Here is an 8758-nt window from a genome sequence, read left to right on the forward strand (position 1 = left end):
CCAGCTCCAGAAGGGAGTCCCGTGCATCCCACTGGCGGGCAAGGTAAGAGAGTGAAATGTGATCCCATCAGCCTCTGACTATCCCCCCCCCCCCGCCGCCCCCCACGGGCAGCAGCTGCCGCAGAGGAGGAGCCTCTGCTCCTTCTGGCAGGTGGAGCAAAGGGGCGCCGGGAGCCCCTGAAGGACGAGAGAGCAGACAGCTCCCGTTTCAGCAAGCATGTTAATTAAGGAACAATGGGAGGAAGGCAGGCTACAGAAATAGCTGGCGCTGAAATCCGCCCCACGGTGGCCCCTTCCCCACTCAGCTTCCACACGCACAGGGAGCCTGGAGTGCCTGCTGGGGCCCCACTCCTGCTGGATTCTCTTCCCAGGACTTGGGCCGCTTCGGCGCATGCAGGTGTCCAGCAGCAGAGAGCCCCCCCCCCCCCCCCCAGCCCTTTACTTGTTTGCACAACTTTGAGTTGGTGAGTGAAAAGAAAAGCTGTCCCTTCCCCACCTCCATCCGGCCACCAAAGCTCATCCCATGAGCCCACTAAGCTCCACCGCTGGGGGGCCAGGGGAGCTGGGGAAGGGGGGCTGGGATGGGAGGGCAGCAGATCCAGAGGATTGCAGCTGACAGGCCAGTGCCCGTGAATCACGAAGCTGGGATACAGGAAAAACTGGCCGGGCTTTTCTCCCGAACCCTAATTCTAAGTCTACCATGTCAGCTAGCAAAGACTGGAAAGCAAAGGTGCACATAGGTCACACATGCAGGCACACGTATACAGGTCCGTGTGCAGCACCTATGTACGTGTATACGCGTGCACGTGTGTACAGGAAGGTGTGTGCAGGCACATATGTGTGCGCACATGTACAGGAAGGTGTCACAGGCACATATGTGTGCACAGGCGTACAGGAACGTGTGTGCAGGCACAATGTGTGCGCGCATTGTGTATAGGTACATGTGCGCGTGCATTGTGCACATGTGTACAGGTCTGCATGTGCACACATGTGTGTGGGTACATGCGTGCAGGTACACACGTGCACAGACATGTGCAGAGTCATAGGCACAATGCAGGGTACATGTGTGTGCATGCATTGTAGGTACACACATGTGTGTGCACTGTGCAGGTCTATGTGTACATACATGTGTACACGCACACACATGTGCACTGTGTGTTTCTGGTATTTTGCTCTCCATCCTGCAGTGACTGCTGGCGAGCCCTGATAATGTCGGACATTAAAATGAAAGCACCAGAGGGACTCAAGCATGTGACCTGATGCTAAATGTGCTTGATCCTTCTAATATTACCATAACCGATGACTCAAAATGACCTAAACGTTCCTGTCCCCTCTTGCCCCCTGTTCTGCTCACACACATGTTAGGGAGCCTTCTAAGCATTTCTCATCATGATAACCAATGCTGGGATTGATTTAATTTCATTCACTTGCTTTCCCAAAGCTTGATACAATGCCTGGTACACAGTAGGTACTTAATATATGCTTAGTGATGGAAGATATGAAAAGTAGCAGGTCTTTCCACGGAACAAAGATCCTTTGGAATAAAGGAGGTCAGTGGCTTTAGAGTCAGAGGAATGGGTTCACATCCCACCCCATCTCACAGTACCTGTGTGACCTTGGGCAGGTTTTCCCAGGGCCTCAGTTTCCTCTTCTACAAAATGAGGGCTTTGAACTAGATGACATCTGAGCTCTCTTCCAGAGATCTGTTAGCCTCTCTTGAATGGTTTCTGCCAGCAGTCTTTCCTCTTTCCTAAGGGTACAAATATGAAATGTGTGAGAGGACCAGTGCTTTCATTACCTAGTTAGCTAAGAGAAGCTTGGCCTCCTTGCTACTGGGAAGTTCTTATTCTGGATTGTTTCTTTTCCATCACAGTACCTGGCTGCTGATCAAAGGGCTGTTTTTATGTACAATGTGAACAATGAGTCTAATGTCTGAGACAAGACATTTGGGGGTGATGCTGACTTTGAACTAGAGAGCTGTTACTAAGGCCAATCTCTTCTATAATTGAGTGAGACCAGTGCCTGGCAGGGGCCTGGCTTAGAGGCATAGAATGAATAATTGTTGTGGGTGAGCTGTTATGGAAACCAGGACTCAGCGCTGGCTCAGTCAGAAGGCAGGGCAAGGGAGCTTCGTGGATTCATAGTGAACAGCCTCTCCCAATGTATGGAATTACATTTTCGAATCCCCAAGACTCCCCTACTGATGGACCTTCAGCCTTTCCACATCTTCCTTCGAGAGCACAAATCCAAGGGCGACATTTGTCCATGAACCTCCTGTCCCAATTCTTTCCATTTCAAGCTTTTGATTCTAGGGAAAGGGAGAGGGCTTGGGGGAAGGGAGACTCATGGGCAAGCTTTCCCAAGTCATAGCAACCCAGAGCTAAGGAAAGAGTGTTCTAGGAGCTGACTGCCTTGTATTTGTAGTAAGTGATTCCATTCAACAAATACCCACGAAACATCTGCCATGTACAAACTCTTGTGCTGAGTGATAGGGGAAATACAAAGAAGTATAAAATATAAAGCTCACCCTTAGAGAGATTACAGTCTAATGGGATAGAACACATACCCAAAGGCTACAATACTCACAAAACTGTGAGAGGTGACATAGGAGAGATACAAAGTGTTACCAGGAGAGTCAAAGGAGGGGAAAACCACCTCTGAGGAGATCAGGAAAGACTGAATGAAGAGATGGCATGTGAACTGGCCCTTGAAGACTGGGGAGGATTTTAGCAGAGATGGGCATGGGGAGGGCACTTCAGGAAGAGGGCACAGTGTAAGCAAAGGCACAGGATACTGAAAGAACACTGACTATCCCAATTTGACTACAGCATGAGGTATGTGAAAGAGGGTACAGCTAGATCATGGAAATCTTTGCATTTAGATGTAAATATAGATGTGGGAATTTGGGATTTTTTTACTATATATGTTGGTGACAAGGTTTTTTTTCCTTCTCAATAGGGGGAGGAGGGAAGGTGGGAAAGAGAAAATGCAGATTTTTGTTAATTAAAAAAATTAAAAAGAAAGTCTCAAATATCATGATAAAGAGTTTATATTTCATCATTGTGGCCAATGGTTCCTATTTGGTGAGCAGCAGACCCCTGGGGAAGGTGAGGCAGTGAATTTATTGAAAGGATTTAGGCTCTGAGCCCCTACTGAAGATAACTCTAGCCTTAGAAACCTAGACCTTTGGTGCTGCTGCTTGCTTTATTCCTCCCCTATCCTGTGGGGTAGAGTGCTGGTTCTGGAGTCGGGAAGAGCAGAGTTCTATTGGGGAGACAGCGTGTAGATAGATGTGTATGTGAATACACAGCCATGTATTATACATACAATACATGGAACATCTGTAGGTACAGAAAAAAACACACAGCAGTTATGGAGGGAGGAAGCAAGGCTTCCTATATGGCAGAGGTTCTGAACCTTGGGCATACTCTGTGGAGCAATTTTGGGGAGTCCATGAATTTAGCTGAGAAAACCCCTATATCTTTATTTCAATGATTGGTTTCCTTTGTGTTACTGTATATTTCATTTTATCCATTTAAAAGCCTGATTCTTTCCCTCAGCTTCCAAATGGATTCAGGATGTAAAAAGAGGGAAGAGTCCCTGACTGGAAGGAAGGTGGTGTTTGAACTGAATCTTCAAAGAGGCCATTTTTCACCTCACTTCTTACCTAGCCTTGAGTTGCCTCTGACAAACTGAGACCTGGGAAAGACCTTAGCTTGAAAAGGCCAAGGTCTCCCCCTGCATCCCAGACCATCTCCAGTGGTCCTGATCCATATCTGGCCACTGGCCCCAGATGACTCTGGGGGACAAAGTGAGGTTGGAGACCTTGCGCAGCCCTGCCTCACTTCAATCCAATTCACTTGCATGTCATAGCATCACCTTCCTGATGTCATGGTCCTCTTGGAGAACAAGGACAAACAGCAACAAAAGAAACCAAAGCTGAAAAGGGAGAATTTTCTGGGAATGGAGGAGAGCAGGCCAATGAGGCAACTCAGAAAATTCCTGTATGGGATTAGAGAGCTGCCTAGTTGGATTAGACTGGAGGCCATGAGAAGGAGAGTCATGTATATGATAAGGCTGGGTCCAAATTGTGTGCTGTTTCATAAGCCCCAAAGAGGAGTTTACATTTTATCCTGGAGGCAATAGGGAGTCACTGAAGTTTATAGAGTAGGGGAAGGACTGAGTTAGATCTGCCCTAGTCATTTGGAAAAGGAAGTGTCTATGTGTGTGGGGAATTTGAGGTGGGAGAGTGTCCACTCAAAACCACTTAGGTTTGTTAATTAACTTGAAGTAAAAATTGGCCTGGAAAGTACAAGCTAATGAGACCATCTGAGCGGTGGATGGCAAAGAGACCATTTCCTTCTTTTCCGTAGTGCATTTGAGGCAGGTTATACTGAGCGAGTTCTTGAAAGTGATGAAAGAGGCCAAGGTCAGGCAGGAAGCAGGCAGGCTGGGCTGAAGGATCCTTGGTCTGGTGGGCAGGAACTTGGAGCCTGAGTGCCCCCAGCTCAGCAGCAGGTCTCCACGGAAAGGTGGGGAGGGCCAGCAGCCCCCATCAGTCTCATCCAGAGATGCCCTCCCCAGCTCTCTGCTTGACAGATGTCCTTGCTGAATCACTGTGATCAGCATGTCAGTTGGGGGATGACAATCCATGATGTACCAAGGTCAAGTTTCACTTCCTGGAATTAATAATAAAAAGCCTATTGGGATTATTGTGATGGGGATTAGACGTGTGTATGTGTGTGTGTGCTCGTGAAGACACACCAAAGCCAAGAAGCCTTGGTTAATGAAGAGACCCTGTGGCTAGTTTGCCTGCTTTTCCCAGAGAAAATGTGCCCATTGATTTGCTTGGGTATAAATGAATATATCTCATTCCTGTTGGCCCGTGGGCATTGAGAGCCAGTAGAAGGCCTGATACCATCAGGGGTGGGACAGGTCACAGTCTCCAGAGCCCCCCTGACTTGTTGAAAGGAACAAAGCTGACATTTCATCTTCATTGCACAGTCTAACACCAGCATGGAGCTTCATGGCCAATCCAATTCGACAAGCGTTTGTTAAGGTCCTACTATGTTATTTGCTAGGTGCTGGACCAGAGTAGGCTTGGGAGACAGAGAGACAATGAAAAACAATTCCTGCCTTCAAAGAGCTGATATTCTCCTGGGGGAAAACTGTACCCAGAGAAGCAAATCCAAGATTATCTGAGGATATAAAGAATGCTAATTATGGAAAGGCTGCCATGATTACGTGGTGCCTGAGTTGAGCCTTAAAGTAGGTGAGGGATTGTAAGAGGGAGAGCATTACAGGTAGGGGCAAAGCCTGGGCAAAGACATGAGAGCTTGACTTTCCTTCTGCTCTTAGTGACATTAGCATCTTAGTGACATTAGCATCGAGATTAATCCTAATTTATTTGTCAGTGCTTTCCCTCTGTAAAGTGTAGCTTGCCATGGCAGACAGAGTCATTCAAGCTCTCATTGTTCCAGGAAGCTCTAAGATTCTGAGTTTCCTACATCCACGAATTCGGGGGTCCAGTTCCTACCCCTCTCCTGCCCCATCCTTCCCTAAGCACATGAACTGGAAGAGGTCGTGAATAGTGTGGGCAGTATGCCAGGTCATGATGGGAGAAAAGTAGGCAAATGATGCAGGCTGTACTTTATTAGGGTAATTTGTAGAACATATGTACTGCCCCTCTTTGCTTTAGACCCAGGCATGGGATTGGGTATGGCTGCCACCTTCAGTCAGTCCCTCCTCCCATCAGTGAACAGACAGCTGTATGGAATCCAGGAGAAATGGAGTACATGAGAGGTCAAGGCCACGAGGAAGCTGAGGGCACGCCTCCTCTGCTAGAGGAGAAATCTGCTTCGAGAAGTGTGATCTGGACATTTTTTTTTCTCCTAGAAGAAGGAACTGATAACCTATAGCATTTAGAGCTCCGTTGGGAATGAGCCTACTTTTAATGTTGCCTAAGGCCTAGAGACTTTCTCAGTAATCAACCATATATTAAAGACATTTCTGGGGTTTGGGGGCCTGCTTTCTGAGCCTGGCAGAATTGTGGCTTTCAGACCCATACACATATCCTCCCCTGTGCCTACCTGAAAGCCCCCAAGGCCCCCAAAGCATCCCTCACATGGCAGCAAGATGCATCTTCCTTCAGTCCCATCTGTCTTGATCAAGGGGCCACTCAGCCATGAATAGCAGATATGATCTGCTCTCCCTTTCCCAGGCTCTGAAGTGGCTGCCTTCTTGATCCTCAACTGTTCAACCCTATTATCAGGGCTTTCTGTACAGCAGGACTAATGGCTAACTGAATCAGCAGGACTAATGGCTAATTGAGTTATAATGCTGTTTGGTGATTTGAGTTGCTTGCTAACTTAAATACACATGTCCAAGAAAAACCAATATTCAAAATCATAAAACCTTCAAATATTTCTAAAGTTGTCTTGACCACAGCAAACTATCTTCCCCAGAGATCTCTTTATTCCTAGGGAAACATCTTTCTCTTGTCTAAACATTTGCTTCTCTAATTGTGTGTCGTTTGCAGGAAGGCAAAGCTTTAGATGCGTCTAAACGGCCAGATGTCCTGAGCATAGAGCTAGTGAAAGAAGCTTCTTCCTGACCATTCCCCACTCTGCGGTCTTCAACTCCGACATTTTCCCTTCAACTTAAGGACAGAAGGGAGAAGAGGGTGTGTCCCACAGACATTCCCCATTGTGGGACCGTGGCGAGGATCTGACAGCTTCCTTTTTAGAAATTTGATCAAGAAGGCTGAATTGGAGGCTAGATATGTTCAGCCAGACCCTCCCCCCGAAGCCTGCAGAGATTTTCATTTTCGTGGAAGCTCTTCTCATAATCCAGATCATAGTCTAGGAAAATCCTTGGAGCGGGAGTCAGAAGGGACCCCCAGGTCCAATATTCTAAGTCACGTCTGAAGCAGGGACAGAATCATCCATACTGAGCTATACCTTGGGTCAAATCATCTCCCCACTCCCACCCTCAGACAGAGAGGCAGAGCCTGCTTCCTGTAATGTGGTTAGCCTTAAAGTGCGGTATTAGGCTTATCCCTCCCACGCTACCCCCAGCACCAGTGTTATAAAGGGCTCCCACTCTGTTTATTTTGAGTGATGAAAGAATGAAAGCAGATGAGAAACAGGGATAAAAGCTTATTGTCTTAGAGCTAAAAGCCTAATGTCCCTGGCTGCTCCATTTGAGATTGCAAACTAGTGAGCGGCAGCCCTAGCCACTCTGGCCTATGCTCTGAAGGGGACCCCAGCATGGTGCCCAGTCCATCGCACGTGGAGACTAGCCGAGGAGGCTGCCAGACATTGAGAAGGGTGTAGTTCAGGAGAATACGGCATTAAGTCGAGTCAGGAGTGATGCCTGAAGTCTATTTTCGTCACCATGGAAACCTCACTGGCAGGGCCCACTTCCCCACAGTGGCAGCAGAGGTCAACAGCACAGGCGATAAGTACTCCAACCTCTACATGTATGTCGGCTTGTTCCTCAGTCTGCTGGCCATTTTGCTTATCCTGCTTTTCACTCTGCTTCTGCGTCTTAAGCACGTCATCTCTCCCATCACCACCCAGAACAACAGCAGCAGCCCCCAGTTCAGTGATGTTGAGATGCACAGCCCGATCCCCACCCCTTAATGTCTGGACCAAGTGTTCCTGGCCAGAGCTTGTCACTGCGCTCTCCTCCCGGCAGGCACACTGCCCAGACCTTCTCGTGAAGGTGATCAGAAGCTCGTGGTCACTTCTGCTCTTACTCACGTGGCCTGACTCTGACTGGGAGACCCTGGAGAGGTCCCTCATTTTCTGAGACTCGTTCTTTGCCAAGAAGCCTGGAAGAGACAGCCGGTGGAGAGGCCAGGTTTCCATAGTGACATAAGAACCCCTGGGCCCTACAGAAACCCCTGGCTACAGAAAGCCACCTTCTGTTGTTGGAAGAGACGTGGGATCCTTGGAAGGCCCAGGAAGAAGACAAGGTAGCTTGCCCACAAAGTGGTTGATGATCTAAGGAAGAAAAGGCCCTTTAGGTTTAAGTGCTCACTTTTAGTACCTAAATACTAAAGTGACACTTGTGCAGGCATGCTCACAGAAGGCCCCAGCCCTCTCCAGAAAGAACAGTAGCTGAATCACATTGGGGGAAAGCAGACACTCAGGGACACTTTTCTACTTAAGGGAGCAAGTGGACAGTGGGGCATTTCTGGGAAATTTCCTCAGCAGCTGAGAAACATGTGCCTTTTGTATCTGTTGTATCACTATTGCTGGACCTTGAAAAACCCAGATAAGGAAAACTGCTTCATCACAAACCATTGGAAAGAAGGAAAAAGCAAGCTAAAATGCTATCGCCAGGGCAATGACTCTTACATCATACAAAGGGCTTCTCTTCCTTTCTCTCCCTCCCCATCCTGGTCCACGATGGAGCTGTTAGATAGAAAAGAGAGGACTTTTCTTTAAAGCTGTCTTGGAAAAGGAGGTGTGAGCTAAGCAGGTTAAAGCAGGAAGTCAAGAACCATGATATTCTGCACCCGAACCATTGGGGCTTTGGGCAAAACACCGAAATCTTCTAGGCTTTGAGTTTTCCTTTCTGTAAAATGGGCAAATACATGTTTACTTAATAGTCAATTGTTCTTTGTGGGGTGTGTGTGTGTGTGTGTGTGTGTGTGTGTGTGTGTGTGTGTGGTGTGGAAAGCTGAGCAGAGCAAAAACTTATATCAAATGTGCATCTGTGATCCCTAGTATGTTGCACCATTAGGAAAGGG

The sequence above is a fragment of the Petaurus breviceps genome, unplaced genomic scaffold, assembly GCF_028583685.1.
Source record: "Petaurus breviceps papuanus isolate PSGF00001 unplaced genomic scaffold, PetGlider_PUasm1.0 90681, whole genome shotgun sequence".
NCBI lineage: Eukaryota > Metazoa > Chordata > Mammalia > Diprotodontia > Petauridae > Petaurus > Petaurus breviceps.